Source organism: Muscardinus avellanarius, assembly GCF_963383645.1.
Source record: "Muscardinus avellanarius genome assembly, chromosome: 5".
Taxonomy (NCBI): domain Eukaryota; kingdom Metazoa; phylum Chordata; class Mammalia; order Rodentia; family Gliridae; genus Muscardinus; species Muscardinus avellanarius.
The window spans coordinates 5,638,279-5,654,980 of record NC_137790.1 but is presented as its reverse complement, the minus strand read 5'-3'; the positions used below and the strand labels follow the sequence as shown (position 1 = coordinate 5,654,980).

The window sequence follows — 16,702 nt, the reverse complement described above, 5'->3', positions numbered from 1 at the left end:
TGGAAGGCTGAGACGGGAGGATCGCAGGTTTGCGGCCAACCTCAGCAACACACAAGGCCCTCTGCAGCTTAGTGAGATTCTGTTTCAAAATTTAAAAATAGGGCTGGGGGTATAGCTCAGAGGTAGAGTGACCCTGGGTTAAATCCCAGGGCCACATATGCTGAGATCCCGCAGAGCGCAGCGTCTTCTATACCCGTGTCCTGTGGCCATCCCTCTGGGTCTGTGTTCCGATCCTCTCTCCTAGGAGGAGAACAGGGGTGTTGGACTAGGGCCCCCTAATGACTTGGATTTAAGTTAATTACCTCTATAAAAACCTGGTATCCAAATACAGTCATATTTAGGAGCATAATTCAAGTACTGGAATTACAGACATGCGCCACCACGCCTGACCTCCTGGTTCTCTGAAGTTGGTTCTCTGTATCTTTTCTGCTTCCCCCATCTTGGAACCCAGAAAAACCACATGATGGGACCCTGTGAAGGCTGCCCCTGGGACCGCATTCTCCATCTCAAGGGTCCAGGCCACAAATCCCCAACAGGACAGGTGTCCCTGGAGGGTGTGGCTCTGCTTCCAGGAAATGACTGGCTCCTCCTGCGTAAGTGAACCCACACTGCTCTGGACTGTCAAACATCGCAGGTGACACTGCGGCTTCAGCTCCAGTCTCAGTCCTCTTCCTCCTCCTGCTCCTCCTCCTGTTCTTCCTCTTCCTCCTCCTCTTCCACCTGCGTCTCTTTCTCCTCCTCCTGCTCCTCCTCCTGCTCCTCTTCCAGTACCTCCTCCTCCTGCTCCTCCTCCTGCTCTTCCTGCTCCTCCTCCTCCTGCTCCTCCTCCTGTTCCTCCTCCTCCTCCTCCTGCTCCTCTTTCTGCTCCTCCTCCTGCTCCTTCTGCTCCTCCTCCTCCTCCTCCTGTTCCTCCTCCTCCTCCTCCTCCTGCTCCTCCTCCTGTTCCTCCTCCTCCTGCTCCTCTTTCTGCTCCTCCTCCTGCTCCTCCTGCTCCTCCTCCTGCTCCTCCTCCTCCTGCTCCTCCTGCTCCTCCTCCTCCTCCTCCTCTTGTTCCTCCTCCTCCTCCTTCTCCTCCCATATCTAACTACCTGGGGACCCCCAAAGACACCTTCATGGACCTTTACAGGTATGACACTGGAGGCCAGGAAGGGTAGAGGAGGGAGAGGATAAGCAAGCTGCGCCTTTAGTACTTTGCAAATAACTCACATCCAGGGTATATAAATCCCCCATCTGTGCATGCTGTGTACATATACACAAATGTACACCTATAACACACATATAAACACATAGAGGCGTGTATTCTGTGTTACACTGTTCACATCTGTCGTTCTGTGAAATATGAGTCCTAATCAACGCCCCCCACCCCAGAGCCCCACTGATGGACTCAGTTCCCTTGGACGGCAGCCATGAGCTAGGAAGCCCGGTCCCCCGAGGAGCCACAGGAGAGACCCAGGCTCACTGCCTGGTCACACACTCACTTGCCCCAGGGCCCTGGCCTTAGTCCCTTGGGGCGGCCTAAGCTCACGGCACCCTGGGAAGGTGTGGAGGGTGGTTGTGAGGCGGGAACATTAGCCTGGCAGCCCAGGAGATAAGGTCATGGTGGGTGCTGAGCTGCGGAGAGGAGGAGATGCACGGGGGCCGTGCACAGGGAGGAGGGGCGTTAGGAGAGGCCTCGGGGACCTTGGTGTGGCTGTGCTGACCCCAGGACTGGCTGGGGAATAGGAAGCCAGTGCAGAGTCATCTTTCTTGTGGAGGTCGAGGGTCACACATGCTCAAGACTGAGCAAAACAAATGTACCCTCTGCCAGAGAGGCGCAGAGACAAAGCCATTATCCGCACATGCAGTGTCAGTGTATACATATACACAATGCATACACCTGTAACACACACATAAGCACACACCGGCAGGTATTCTTTTCTTTTGCAGTACTGGAGATGGAACCCAGGGGCATTGTACCTCCGAGCTACACCTCCAGCCCTATTTTTAGTCTTTTTAGTTTTTGAAACAGGGTCTCGCTGAGTTGCAAATGGCCTCACTAAGTAGCTGGGGTTGCACACGGTCAGTATTCTATGTCACACTGTCCACGTCTGTCCCACTGATGGACTCAATCCCTGTGGTCAGTGGACCTGGTCAGCAGGTCTGAGGCAAGGAGTGCCTTAGCCTTGAGCCTGTGTCCAGGCACTCTCCCCTCCCCATTCTGGGAGGTTGTGACAGCCATGTATAAGTCACACTGCTTTCCTCTCTTACCAGGTGTGACTAAAATTGGGAGAAACCCAGCTCAAGTCCTGGTCCTGCCTGACACGGGAAGAGCGGGTCCTTGCAGCAGGTACGGCGGGTGGATAGATGCGGGACAGGGGAGGGGTGGGTGCAGGCACGCTGAACACTGAGGACACGGCGGTGCCACAAAGGCCAGGCAGGGAAGGAGGCTTCAGGAAGACAGACCAGGAGGGACAGAGACAGTGTGCGCTTTGTTTTCAGGGCTCCTCCCTCTTCCTTAGGAAGGAAAGCCTCCTTCACGTGGACCCTGGATGTGTATGCATCCCACACCCCGCGTCTAACCCACAGTGGCCTCCCAGCGTCCATCTCTGAGCATCTAACTTCCATTTGACCGTCTTTAAGATCTCTGCTATTTCCTTCTCGCCACCTGCTGTGCAGTTCCCCTTTGTGCCACTAGGTGGCTCCTCCTGCTCTCAGTTGCCTGCAGCCGATCAGACAGGTGAAGGAATCTCATTGGCTCACCGAGGCGTGATGCCACCAGGCAGCTCTTTTTAAGAGAAAAGCCAGGACCGGTGGAGCAGCGACCCCTGAGCTGTGCTCTCTGTGCTGAGCGGTGGGGAGCAGGCTGCAGAGTTAAAGCCAACATGAGCGAGGTGAGTGCCGCTGGACTTGAACAGGGGAACTTGGGGGGCGAGAGGAAGGGGGTCTTGCTGCACACTAGGTCTCAGCAGGCGGCCAGAGGGCTTAGCAGAGGTGCCAGAGAGTGAAATCCATCCTGCAGTTATTTGCCTGGAGGGCTGATGCTCTGGGATCTTGGTTTGAACGCAGTTTAGCAAGCCATTCAGTTTGCAACTTGTTAAATTAGCCTCACAAAGAAGAAGGGAGTCGTTGTTTGGTTCTGATTTAATTGCGACTGTGGGAAAGGGCTCTGGGTGTTAGACCTGGAAAGAGAAAGCCGATTGCTTTCTCCTCCTCTGAGGCTATGTGCTGCTAGCAGGCGTGATTTCACGCCTTCCCTCTGGGAGATACCTTCCCAGCGTTAGCAGGCAAGCCCTCTGGGGAAACTGAGTCTTGGAAGAGGTGGTGAAGCCTGGGCGGCATTTCCTGCAGACGCCTGGGCTGTGTGAAGCACACCTGCAGTTAATCACAGCACGGGGAGGGGATCACACTGACCGTGAAAAACCTCTGTGTAAAGGGGTACCATTTAGGTGAGGGGCTTGACGGAGAGGAGCTGGTTTCAAGTCACAAGTCACTTCTCTGAATAGGAGTTATAGATATATTCTGTTGGGGCAAACTGGTAGCCCCAACAAAATATATTTTGTCATAAATATATGACTGTAACCCCTTTCTTCTTGCATAAAGCAGATTTGGGGTTGTGAATACCACCCCGTTTTCGACTCGCAAAACCCAGCCAAGTCCACTCTCATTTCCTCTTGGTTGGCACTTAAATAATCACTTTTAGAGATCTTTTATCCTCTTTTTTTTTAAAAAAAATAATGTTTGACAGATGGTGATCTTTTTGTGGAAGTCTAGAGTAAAATTAACAACTTCGGAAACGTGGTGTCTCCTCCTGGCTCTTATCTCTCTGATGGGTGACTCGTGATGGGAACATGGCAGGCGGGAAGGCACAGAGCTACAAAGCCGGGGATCTGGGCTTGGGGCGGAGGGAACTCAAGGCAGGGGAGGCGGGCGTGGGAGGGAGATGCGGTCCCAGTGGGCAATGCAGCAGCAGCAGCTCCAACCAGCACCAAGATTTGCCAGGTGGCTCAGACATTGCCACACCTGTCCCCTCCTTTGAGCCTCGCAACCAGCCCACCGTGGAGGCGCAGTTATTATCCCCAGCTGGATAGATGCAGAGACCCAGGCTCAGAGAAGTGAACTAAATGGTTCAAGGTCACCCGCTGGTGAATGGCAGGGCCGGGCTTGGACCACAGTGCTGGGTGGTTGATTTTGATGGGCAGGTGTACTTTGATGTCCAAGTGCGTACAGAGTTCTCTGAAGAGCTGGGTGCCAGGGAGGGAGGAGCAGGAAGGGAGGGAGGAGAGGAAGTTGGGTTCTGAAGTAGGAAGGCAGTGGAGACCGGGCTCCACTGCCTATCTGCTGGGGGGGGGGTCCTATTGGACTCTGCAGAGCTTTGGGGAGCTGGTGTGGTCGTGGTCAGCTCACCTCGCTCACTATGAGAAAACAGCCATGTAGAGGGTTTCTCTTTACCTACAACCTAGTGGTTTCCTGGAGAAGGATCTAGAAGCCAGAACAGCTTGGGGGCCCCTCTTTTGGGTTGTGGCTCAGTTACCCATTTCGGGTCACCCACTTCCAAGCTGCCCAGGTGTGGTCCTCACCAGTCCTCCAGGGTGCTCAGCGAGGTGGGCCCACTTAACAGGGGATCGCTAGGGAGCTCAACCCACTATTGGGGTCACAACCTCATTTCGGCTGAACGTGTAATTAGGGTACTCTGCACGCCACCAGATTGTGCTCAACCTTAGTTCCTTGAGTGTGGGTAAAAGCCCCTAAGATGCAGACCTGTTCCCCTGCTCAGCATCCTCCAGCTGTCGCTCTTTCTCCCCTGCATCCTTCCCCCACCTCCTCCCTGCAGCCCCTGTCCTCTGACCCCAGCTCCTGGCTGCTCTCCAAGGTCCTGGGCTTGCATTCCTTAGACAGCAGGAGTTTGTCCTTTGACTAAAACATAAATCTGCTTAAAACATTCAATGAAGTAGAACAGAAGCTCTTTTTTGGGTAGGGCCCTGGGTCTCCCCCTCAAAGGTTTTTTTTTTCTGGTTAGATGCATAAATGTGCCTTCTAGTTTTAATAAGACTCCAAAGAGACTGGATTTCAGAGGCTCTTATATTTGTGTCTGAGTAGTTGTCAGAGGTTCAGCGTGATGGATTTTGTCAGACTTTCCTCGGATTTCAGGATTTGTTTGGGTCTGGTGGGCAAGCAGTCGTTGCTTGCTTTGACCCCCAGAAAACAGCTCACTGGCTGTCCCCTTGGGGCAGAGCGAGGGCAGGGTGAGCAGAGAGCCCGTCCAAGGGGCGGTGCTCCTGGGATGGCTCTGCACTGCTGGGTCTTCCAGCCTAGTAGGGGAGGGGGAACCTGAACGTGGAGCCTGGAACCAGCTTTAAACGGGGCGACTTTACAACACGATGTGTCTTCATCTCCGGTGACAACAGTTTTTTTTTTTTTTGGGGGGGGAATGGCATGTGATTGAAAAGAGCACTTCAAGTACAGCAAGGAAATAAGTCCAAATTTAGGGCACGGTGAGAGTGTGGAGGTGGTTTGTGGGGGTGTCTGATTTACATCTTGGTATTAAAGTATGTCAGATGTGCCTGGAGCAATCTATGAGACGAATTGGAAGATAATTTAGCAGGGTTCAAAATGTAGGCTGGCGTGTATTAGCAGGCTCTGCCATCTTAAGCTCTGAGGCCCGACTTTACAAAATGAAGCAAAAGGTTCCCTTTCTCTTTAGCCACCTAGAAGTAAATCCCAATAATAGTCACGATCAGTCCCGGTTCCTCATTTAGTTGTCTGGTTTTAAGTCGCTTTTCAAAAGAAGCCCTTTAGGAGTCCAGAGGCACGACTTGAACGCAGGAGAGCACACATCTGGAGAGTTGATTGGTGCACAGCATTGCCTCACCTGGGGAGGGGGTGGGGCGGTGTCACCACCTACACAGCACACCAGCCAGCAGCTCTTAGTAAGCCCTGAGACCCCTTTGGGGAGAGCCTTTCCTGAGCCCCGATGTCCCCATCAGGGTCAGGGCGGGCTCTCTCTCTGCTTTGGCTCCGGTGAGATGGGTTGGCTGAGAGTCAGGGCCGAGGGACCTTTCTCTATCTAGACATTGGCCACAGTGAAAGGCCTGACTTAATCGACAGCAGGATGTTTAAGGCCAAATCTTCAGGCACACGTGTCTGTCCTGAGCACTGAAGCAGGATCCACTCTCGTATGCACCGAAATACACGGTGATCTTGAAGGAAGTAGAAACGCAATTCTGGATGAAGATTTCGACGGGAAGATGACCTGCATTTAAATCTTTAGATAGGGATGTTGAGAGACACAGCTTTTTTTGTTGTTGTTAAAGGAGGGATCAAAAGTAGCCACTGGCTTAAAAAATGTCATGCCATACTGGCTTGGGACGCATATGGCTAGCTATCATGGCAACTCAGTGAAGAGGCGAATAATAAAATGAAACACACCTAAAATAAAACGACTACTGTGGTTTTGTCCTTCTTAGGCCGGCACAGTAACTGGAAGTGGGTGGGTGACTTGGTTTGTAAGGACCTGTATGCTTTAGACTAGTTAAGTGTGATTTGGGAGGGTCACTGCCTACATCGTGGGTTTTGCAACTAGTCCAGCGACAGAAGACCAAGCGACAGTTCAATTTCATTTGTAATTCTAACCTCATTTAGGGCTATCCCTGCAGTGGAGAGAGGGAAAGATCCAGGAAGACCCACTTGGTTTTGTTGAATTATCATCCATCTGACAAACACCCTGCACTAGTTGGGGACATTAAAGCTAGACAGACACCGATTACAACTTGGATTCAAAGTTTGACTTTTTATCATGGGAAACAGGCCAACATTAAGCATAAAACTATGTTTGCTGGGCTGGTGATTGTAATGGATTGCCATAAAATTTATTTCTCCATCCTGTATTTCATTAACTAAGGTCCTGGGATTAAAAACGTTCACTGTTTTTTCTCCTTTGAATTCTAAGTATGGCAGAACACAAGATGTATTATTTTTCCCCCCAGGAGGGAAAATTGAGTAAATGACTCATAGTTGATTTTATTAAAGGTTTAATAGTGTGATCAAGATGAAAAGAAAACATGGGTTTTTATAGTGGCGAGTCCTTTGAATTTTTGTCGGACACACTCCCTGCACTCTTATTTAACATTATAATTTCTTCTCTTGGTGTTTTCTTAGGGGTGTTCTCAGAGGTGGAAGACGTTGGCCATCTGCGATGTCCTTCTGTTCTTCAGCTGGGCACACTGAACTGCTCAAGCACCCAGAGAGCATCGTAAGCCCCAGACTGGGGCTTTTCATTAATTTCTAATGACTTTCTGGAAAGGTTTTTATACTGGGTGCAAAGAAGGGTTTTAAGGGCTGCGCACACACAGGTTACTAACGAATTAATAGATTTCCGAGTGTGGACTTACCAATGAGTGTGACCAGTGAATCCGAGCCGTCTTCTCTAGATGGACATTGGTGGTAGAGGGGCATTTGGAGAGGACAGTCTAGCTCACATTCTTTATTTCTGCTTTGGGATCTGGGTTTGCTGTTCAATTCCTTTTAGGTGAAAAATGGGTGCATGGACATGTACAAAATACATGCTTTCAGGGAAGTAAAAGAAAATGAAAGAAAAATGGGGAACGTCTCAGCAGCGAGAACTCCTGACATTTGGGGAAATGTCAGAAAAAAATATGAGCGCTGCAGGAGGGGCCTACGATTTTAATATCCTATATTTCCGTGTTGTCTCCACTGAGACCGACTTACGTCAGATAAGTTTGATAGAATTCAAACAAAAGGGACTGTAGCCAAGGCAAAGCTTGTGAGTCCCTGGGAAATTGGTTTGCTGTGTTGAAATAGAAAATCAGTTTGACTGTAATTAGAGGAGAATGAGAAAAAGTCTACGCAGATGTGTAGTGAGAGAGCTCTGAGTGTCAATTCGGAGTCAGCCAGGTAGTAAATTCCAACATACTGCTGGAGGGAAAACCTATATAGCATGCAGAAAGCAAGTTGTACGTGTAAATATTTTAATTAGCAGCTAAAATTAATTACCAATAATTATAATATTAATAGTAAGCAAAATATTTTATTTCAATTATATTTGGATATTTAAATAGTTTAAGGTAATTTATATTTGAAATAGGATCATATGACAATGTGTTCACAAAAGATCAATTCAAATTTGTTTTTTTGTTACTAATTTTTAATTTTTGGTGCATTGTAGTCATACATCTTAATGGGGTACGAGATGGTGGAGGCGTACATGCACAATTCACATTTGTTCTGGGGAGATTTGAGATTGAATCGTGTATCCTTATCTTTGGGCCGTGTGATAGGATCTCTCCTTTCTCATCATCCGCAGCCGTAAACTATTTCTTTTTCCTTTTTTCCCAGTCTTTGAAATGAAATGAAGCAGGAGTTATGAATAGAGAAACATTTTCTCTTTGATTGGAAACAGGTGCCTCTGAAGTGTAGACACGAGAGAGTCCCGTAGGTCTTATTACGCACTGCGAGCAAAGCGAGCCTGCCACACCGTCCGGCCGATCCTCTAAACCCAGCCCTCATTTCTGGGCTGCATTACATGAACGATTCGGGCTACGTTACACATTCCAGGCATCGATGTGCTAGTATATTGTTTGAGCTTTGCAAATGGCTCTCAATTTATGCCTTCAGAACCTCGCGGAATGACTTCTCATTCCATTTCTGAGAGGGAAACACTTGGCCATATTCATATTTATGACATTGTCAGTTGGAAAATTGATCACCGGATAAATGCCATTATTTTATAGATTACCCTTAACCTGCCACCTTCTGTGCAAAATGGAGACAAATTAGAATCATAAAGCAGGAACATAATCATCCTCAGATTGCAGGCTCCCCCTACAGAACACCCCACGGGAGGGGAACAAGAAGTGTGAAAGCTCAGACCGTCCCGGCGAGGCCGTTTTCACACTGCACAGGAGCCAGCGTTAGGAACGAGGGTCTCCCTCTGCCTTCAGTTTTCAGACAGCCTTGATTTGACAAAACTAAAATGTCCACCATCATACACACTCCCACCCTAAGCTAAGTACCTGAATGCTTAGTATCATTCAAGGTTATTTTGATAGCGGGGCTGTCTTGGACATGATACTTCTCCTGGTCCTAACTTCCAAACCCTTTCATTTTGGAGGAGTGTGGAAAGAAATGCTTCTCCGTCCCCGTGGCACCACAGCTGTGGGCTGGGCCAGAAGCCTAGCAAAGAGTGGGCTTATTTAATTGTCTACAACTTTGTAAAGAGGACAGTGAGGTTGACAGTGAGTGAGAGGAAGCCGGGTGCTCCGTCTGCAATCTCGGTACTTGGGAGGCTGAGCCAAGAGGATCACAGGTGCACGGTAACTTACTGAGACCCTGTTTCCAAATAAAAAATTCACAAGGTTTGGGGTGTAGCTTAGTGGTAGAATGTACCTTCGGGTTCAAGCTACAGTATGACTAAATAAATACATACGTGTGTGTGTGTGTGTGTGTGTGTGTGTGTGTAAAAATATAACAAGTATGTTCTCTCTTTTTTCTGAGATATTTTTTCTTGCTCAGCCAATACACGTATCTGTCCATCACATAGCCAATTCCAATATTTGAAAAATTAGTTAAGGAATTATGCAAGCTTTTTAAAATACCTTTTTAAAATTCGGAAACAGGGTCTCTTAAGCCAGCGCGGCTGGCTTCGAACCTGTGCGATCCTCCTATCTCCACCTCCCAAGTGCTGGGATTACAAGGGTGTGCCACCACACCCGGCCAATTATGCAGGCTTTAAAACTCAAGTTTCTTACATATGCAATTTCCTCATTAAGTAACACGGTTTCATTAGAGCCTGTTTAGAAAGCTGGTGATACCTACTTCCTCATTGCTCAACGTGTGATATTGTAAGAAAACCTCACTTATTTTCTTAAGGCTGGCATAAAGGCTAATTGTATCTTTGAATTTCTTTGTATACATTTCTCCAAATTTTTTTGTTGTTTTGATAAGCAAAGAAATTGAAATTGAGCTGGGCGTGGCAGTGCACGCTTGTAATCCCAGCATTCGGGAGGCTGAGACCGGAAGATCGCGGTTCGCGGACAGCCTCAGCTACTTAGTGAGGCCCTCTGCAACTCAGTGAGACCGGTTTCAAAATAAAGAATAAAAAATAGAGCTGGGGAGTGTCGCTCGGAGGTAGAATGCCCTTGGGCTCCACCCCCAATACTGAAGAAAAAAAAAGAAAAAGAAATCAAGATTGCTATGGACTTGCCACTTTCTGAGCTGGAGAATGGAAGGGGCTGAGAACCCAGGGAACTGGAATCTGCATAGCTGAGGAGCAGGAGCTCATGAGAGACACCAGCGTCCACACACACCTGCCCACGCCCAAGGGAGGCAATGGTGTCCAGCCTACTTCAGAGCATCAGATCTCTATAGAGGTTTCAAAGAGTTAGATGAGAACAGCCCTAAGCAAACGCTAGTAACGTCTCCCCCTAAAAACAGTGAAGAGTGGTTGAACTAGATTTCCTTCTCTTGCCCAGTGAGACCATTGCTATCCTCTTCCTCTTGTTTTCTGACTTGTCTACAATCAGCTGTCATCATGATAACAACTGCCCTTTGATTTATCATAAGAGATTTTTTTGGATTACTTCTTTAATCCACATACAGACCCAGGACAGAATGATGGAGTGGCATCCACAGTGACGGTGGGTATCACAGCTCTACCTGCCCCATCAGAAACCAATTTTTAAAATTTATTTTAAAAATTATACATATGTGCTAATGTGTTATGATATTAAGGGAAGTTCTAAAATATAAAACATAAAAATTTAAAAGAATGAGAGAGCCGGGCATGGTGGCGCACGCTTGTAATCCCAGCATTTGGGAGGCTGAGACAGGAGGATTGCGGTTCTCAGATAGCCTCAGATAGTGAGGCCCTTTGCAACTCAGTGAGACCCTGTTTCAAAATAAAGAATAAAAATAAGTCTGGAGGTGTAACTCAGAGGTAGAATGCCCCTGGGTTTCATCCTCAGTACTGCAAAACAAACAAACAAACAAACAAGCAAACAAACAAACAAACAAACAAACGAGAATGATTAGATGAACCTTACTTTTCGCTATCTTGTGATTTTTTTTTTAACCCTAGTACACATTTTGGAACATATATACACCTGAGAGTTGGTTGCTAAGTAGAGAGTACAGACATCCATGGCTCACATGCTCTCCGGGAGCCGCATTTCTTCCTGAGCCTGCAGGGTGGCTCTGGCGTGACGCTGTCCTGGGCCCACCGAGGAGTTCCATCAGTGGCACCGTTCACTCATGCTTGCCCCACTTCCAAGTTTGTCCAGGTCATGTCAGTGCTATTTTTAACCCATGATTTCATGCAGGAATTCTTTATTGTGGTAAGCAAAACAACACATTTAAAGTTTAACATCTTGGCTGGGTGTGGTGGCGCAGACTTGTAATCCCAGCGCTTGGGAGGCTGAGACACGAGGATCGCACAGGTTCAAAGCCAGCCTTAGCTACTTAGTGAGGCTCTCGGCAATTTAGTGAGACCCTGTTTCCAAATAAAATAGAAAATAGGTCTGGGAGTGTAGCTTGTAGGTAGAAAAGCCCCTGGGTTCCACCCCCAGTACCACAAAAAAAAAAAAAAAGAAAGATAAAAAGTTTAACATCTGACCACTTTCAAGTGTGCAGTTGACTTTGGAGACACAGCTGCCAAACAGATCTCTAGAACTCTCCTCCTGCAAAAGTGAGGCTCAATTAAACCACAAATTCTCCTTGTCCTCTTCCCCAGCCCCTGGAAACCCCATTCTACTTTTTCTTTTTATTATTGGCTGTAACTATGCATCGTGGTGAGGGTCAGAGTGAACAAGTTCACACGTGCACTCAGCATGTGTGAGTGTTGTCCTCTGGTTCACACCCCGGTCCACCCCTCCTCACACATCACCTTCACTTTGGCATAAGTAACCTCGTGTGTGGACAGAGGACTATTTGAATAATCTCCAGCCTCAGCGATCTCCACCTCCCTCTCCAGGTCCCCCTTCCCCATTTCACTAGTGTCTCCCCTCATTTATCTGAGGACCTCTGTGTTCCCGTTTCTCTCTGGTTTCCACATATGAGTGAAAACATGGCCCTTCACCTTCAGTGATTGGCTAATGTCTCTCGCTGAGGGCAATATTCACGAGGAAGATCAGTACGGAGATTCCTTAAGAGACGGGGGATGGAGCCACCACACGACCCCGCCATGCCACTTAGGGGGATCTTCCCAAAGGAACTGAAATCGGGTTACGATAGGGAGACATGTATTTTCCTATTTATAGCATCTAATTCATAACCAAACTATGGAACCAGCCTCTGTGTCCATCAGCACACTAATACTTTACGAAATTATAGTTTATGTACACAATGGACTCCCACTCAGCCATAGAAAGGAACGCAATTGTGTCATTTGCAGGGGAATGGATGGAGCCTTATTTTACTTTCTGTCTCTATTGATTTGACTATCTTTCATGCCTCCTGTGAGTGGAATTATGCAACGTTTGTCTTTACGATTGTTTTTGTTTTAACTTGGTGTAATGTTTTCAGGGTGAAGCCACACTGGGACCTGTGGCTACTTAGGGAAGGGGACTTCAGTTAAAGGTAGGTTGTGTATTTCAGGAGTCCTCCTAATGGAGCAGGAGGAACTGTACTGCCGCAGGTGGTGATAGACCATAGGCAGGAATGCCAGGGGCCATTCAAGTGATGTCACTCTTCCACTTCTATCCACCAAATGATGATGCCCATATCAGTCCATATATTAGCCATTACGGATTATATATCAATCCATATATAGCTAATCTGTTTTTAACCAATCATAGCTCATAAGTTGATATAAATAGAAATTCTGTGAGGGTGACGTACCTTACAATCCCAGAGGTGCCATTCACACTGAGATGCAGTGGGTCTCCTGGTGTGTTCTGAACATGACCTGTGTAGCTGAACATGGTGTCTCTACCCTTGCCTGGGTCGCAGTCAGGCTGCCTAAAGAATGTTGACCTAAAGGAGATGTAGTTTCTGCGGCCCCACTGAGAGAGGTCAAAGACTTGAAGGAGGGCCTATTTGTTGCTTCATTCAAAGTAGTCATTTTATTTATGTGTTTACTTACTTATTATTTATTTGAGGCAGGAACTTGCTATGTTGCCCATTAACCTTGGACTCCTGGGCTCAAGGGACCTACCTGTCTCAGCCTCCTGAGTAGCTGGGATGACAGGCTTGTGCCACCATCATTTAGTGGTCATTTAAAATAGGTGATGGTGTGATCCCCAAATTAATCTTGTCCCGAATCATGGAACTTTTGGAGAGAAAGCCGGTCTGGGTTTTCCATCCACATTTCCTGTCCTATTAGGTTTCTCATTTTCTGTCATGTTCTGGATACAACCCAATTCCTTTTACAGCTGTCCCAATTCCTCTTAAGACTCGGAGAGCAAATGATTACAGACGAAATCGTCCTGGGTATGTTTCTAAGTCTTGAGTGGGAAGAGGGCACCGTGAACACCTCAACAAGCCATCCTCTCCTTCCTCAGTCTGTGACTGTTTTCTGGGATTCCTGGTCAGATCAGTTTTCTCTCTGACTTTCTTATCTCCATCCCAGTCACACAGAGGGGAGCCGCCCAATGCAAGTGTCTCCACCCCTGCAAAATACCACAGAAATCTTTGTAGGCAGAGTTTTCTTTTGTCTTGTTCAGTAGAGTGGCCTTGAATTTGAGTTTATATCAGCTCCCTCTGTGCTTTGCCTGCGCTCCCTGGCTCTGTTTGAATAAAAGAGACCATTCCACACTCCGGGATGTAAAATTCTTGGAATATAGTTTCCCAGAGAATGTGGGTCTTTGCTATTTGCCAGGCTGTGCATGTGTGCTGGGTGGATGAGTTAGGCATGGTTCTGGACCCCTTTAAGTTACACAGAATTAACTCTGCCATGGGGCCCATGCGGTATATGTCTGTCCTAAAGAAGCACCAGTTAATTGGTTATTGTGCCAGGCTGGGGAGGGGATGAGTGAAAATGTTCAGGGGAGTCTCTTCAGAGCAATCTACCCTTATGGAAGCAGGAACTCTGTATATATAGACTCATGATTAGCAACAGTAGCTGCTGGTTGGTCTGAAAGGTCATACATTTTTTCAGGATCACCTGAGAATTTATGAATCTCCCAATTCAACAAATGCATGCACTGTAGAGGGCAACATGGCTGGGTGCTTTGGGTAACTAGAGCATCTAATCATACAGCTAATCTATAGGGCAATTATAGCATCTGACATGATGCTATAGTTAATTTTTAACAACAAAATACGTAATGAAAATTGTTTTAAACATGTTGGATATCTTTCCATTTCTATCATTGAATATCGGGGTTCTTTTTTGCGGTACTGGAGATGGAACCCAGAGGCACTCTACCTCCAAGCTGCACCTCCAGCCCTACTTTTTATTCTTTATGTTGAAATTGGGTCTCACTGAGTTGCAAAAGGCCTCAGGAAGTAGCTGAGGCTGTCCAGGAACTGAGATCCTCCGGTCTCAGCCTTCCGGATGCTGGGATCACAAGCACAAGCCACCACGCCCAGCCGGGGTTCTTTTTATATCTTTGTTTAAATGCATGATGAAAAAAATCTCTTAAGTACTTTGGAAATAGGTCACAGGATTGTAGTCAATACCAGATTATTGGGGTTGTTTGCAGTGTTTTATTTTCAAATTCGCATGTTCTCAATACTTGGGAGGCCAAGACAGGAGGATTGCAGGGTCACAGCCAGTCTCAGCTACTTAGTGAGGCCTTCTGAAATGTAGTGAGACCCTGTTTCAAAATAAAGGATAAAGAAACTGGGCTGAGAATGTGTCTCAGAAGTCGAATGCCCCTGGGGTCTATCCACCAAAAAAAAAAAAAAAAAAAAAGAAAGAAATTTGAGCATTCTAATTTTGAGGAATTGTAGGTGAATCTAGAACTGTCTGTGATTTACCTTCTGTGCGTTTTAGAGCTTATCTGTGATGGAATGCCACTGTGCTCTTTGGGTCTCAGGGCCCCCGGTGAGTGTCCAGCAATTGTTATTATTTTCTTCTCTTTGGGGTTTGCTCCAGGGATGGACCGTGCTGTATTTATAGCTCTGCTCTCATATCTGCATACGTCCTGTCACAATAGCTGGATAATACAGTGTCACATCTCAAATATGATTTCTGGCAATGTTCTCTAGCTCTGAAATGTGGGCTATTTTACCTCTTCTGGAAGAAGCTTTCTGAAAATAGACATAGCAATTTGTCAAGCACCTCCACCAAATACCTCCTTCCAGTTCGTAGCTATTTCTTTGCCTGGATCTAATCTCACTCAGCTTCATAGCTGGCTCCTTTCATTTGGGGGCAGCATTTTGATGAATTTTGATGTCACCACTTTTTTCCGGGTTCTCGCTGAGAGCCAGATTGGCTGATTCCTGTGAGTCCCCCGTGCTTGAATTTTGGATGAGGATTTTACATTTTCACATGATGTAAACGCAGCCTCATGCCGCTTTAGAGCTAAAAGTGGTGGCCTCGGGGGCCCCTGTTCTCCTCTTGGCTTCCTTTAGTGCCACATAGAGGGTGAGAGGCAAGAAATGAGTCGACTGACAAGCGACAGTTCTGCCAGTCCTGCCTTTGTCCACCTGTGCCTTGAGCCTCTTTTGAGGTGACACACTCTGAGCCCGGGGAATCCAAGAAAGCCGATAAATGGGGGTGGGGCAGGACACTGTGGGGTCTAGTAAAAAAAAACACATGATACCCCTTGCTAAACACTGTGAAAAAATTTAAGACAGTGACTCATCAAAACATTAGACTCAACCTGGGGTCCTTCTGAATGTGGTCCTTGTGATTGTGCACCCCTCAAGAGGCCACCGGGTAAAGGTGGGGGCTGATGGATTTTTGGGGGTGCTTGGAATTGAACCCAGAGTTATTCTACCTATTAGCTGCAGATCCGGATGGCTTTTTAATAAAGAAAAGAAAAGGAAGAAAGGTGACTGGACGGAGTGCTCTCATCAGCCTCACTACCTCTGGCTTGCAAGCCCTGCACAGGCAGTGCGTCCTGTCCCTGCCGATCAGAGCTGTGGGGTGGCTACGTCTAACGCAGAAGTACGAGCATTGAGGGTCTTTCCCCTAAACCCAATGGGCCTTCCAGACTGCCTTTCAGGAAGCCCATCTGGCGGCGTGATTGATTAAGAAATCAACTTGTTCCGGGGCAGGATGGCTGACTCTGAGAACTGGTCTAACAATGAATTAATAAATTTGGTTGAAAACAATTAGAATTTATATCATAAACATACAGTGCCATCATACACACACACACACACACACACACACACACACACACACATATATATAATTTACACACAATGTATGTATGTATATACATACACACATATACACACGTTTAAAGTGCTCACGCATATACATTTAAAGGCCATATAAGTGCTAACTCTAACCTCAATATTGAAATGTTCCTGGATTCTGATTCCTAAGGTCCTTACTGAGGATTGGTTGGGTGTTCTGATGAATGCTTCCAAAGGTCAGTTTTGCCACAAGGCTCTCTTACTGTCAAGTTCCTGGCCTGGTTTCCTCTTTTTAAGTGTCCAGTGTATTGGGGGACAGTGAATGTAGATGTGTAAGCTTGTCCCACAAATAAACATTCCCAGCCCTTGGGCTCCTGAGATCGTCTGCTTGCACCACGCAGGCCTCTCAGGGGCATCTGTGCAGCAACGTGGCAGTGTCAACTCCGGCCATTCGTAGTGG

The 16,702-nt window shown here is 47.2% G+C and overlaps 1 protein-coding gene across 1 annotated transcript in view; it reads left to right on the top strand.

Moving 5' to 3' along the window:
- PCP4 (Purkinje cell protein 4) overlaps nucleotides 1-16,702 on the top strand; it is a gene marked incomplete at both ends in the record, with an annotated part of 69,560 nt that overhangs the window by 2,629 nt on the left and 50,229 nt on the right. The gene's annotated exons all lie outside the window — the stretch shown is intronic.